We start from the raw sequence: 628 nt of genomic DNA on the forward strand, positions 1-628 counted from the left end.
ATTCTCTCTGACACTGCGCAGGTGTAGCTTCCACCACTCAACATCCTCCACCAGAGTCACACATTTGTTATAACCGATGAACCAATATTGACATATTACCACCTAAAGTCCATAGTTTACATTACAGTTAACTCTGGGTGTTGTACATGCTATAGGTATAGACAAACATATAATGACACATGTCTACCATTATAGCATCATAGAATATTCTTATCACCTTAAAAATCCTCTGTAGTCTACAGCCATGCCACCCTGAACAAATCTGATCCCATCTGATCTTGGAAGATAAGCAGGGTCAGGCCTGGTTAGTACTTGGATGGGAGACCACCTAGGAAGATCAGGTACTGTAGGCATAAAAATAAAAAATAAGGGTTTGTAAACTGACAAGGTCCTTGCAATCTGTGAGGTCAACCAACAGTTGCCTCGCCTAAAAAAAAAAAAAATCCTCTGTGCCATTAATCTTTCCCTTCTCCCCACCAGCAACAACCCTAGCAACCACTGATCTTTCAACTGTCTCCTCAGTTTTGCCTTCTCCACAATAACATACTATCAGAATCATATGGTATATAGCCTTTTGATACTGGCTTCTTTCACTTAGTAATATTTACTTAAGTTTCCTCCATGTTTT

General features: G+C 39.6%; 1 pseudogene; it reads left to right on the forward strand.

Moving 5' to 3' along the window:
- Nucleotides 1-234: 234 nt before the first annotated feature.
- On the forward strand, nt 235-353 carry LOC112485812 (annotated as a pseudogene).
- Nucleotides 354-628: the final 275 nt, after the last annotated feature.

The sequence above is a fragment of the Pteropus alecto genome, unplaced genomic scaffold (assembly GCF_000325575.1).
Source record: "Pteropus alecto unplaced genomic scaffold, ASM32557v1 scaffold25, whole genome shotgun sequence".
NCBI classification, from domain to species: domain Eukaryota; kingdom Metazoa; phylum Chordata; class Mammalia; order Chiroptera; family Pteropodidae; genus Pteropus; species Pteropus alecto.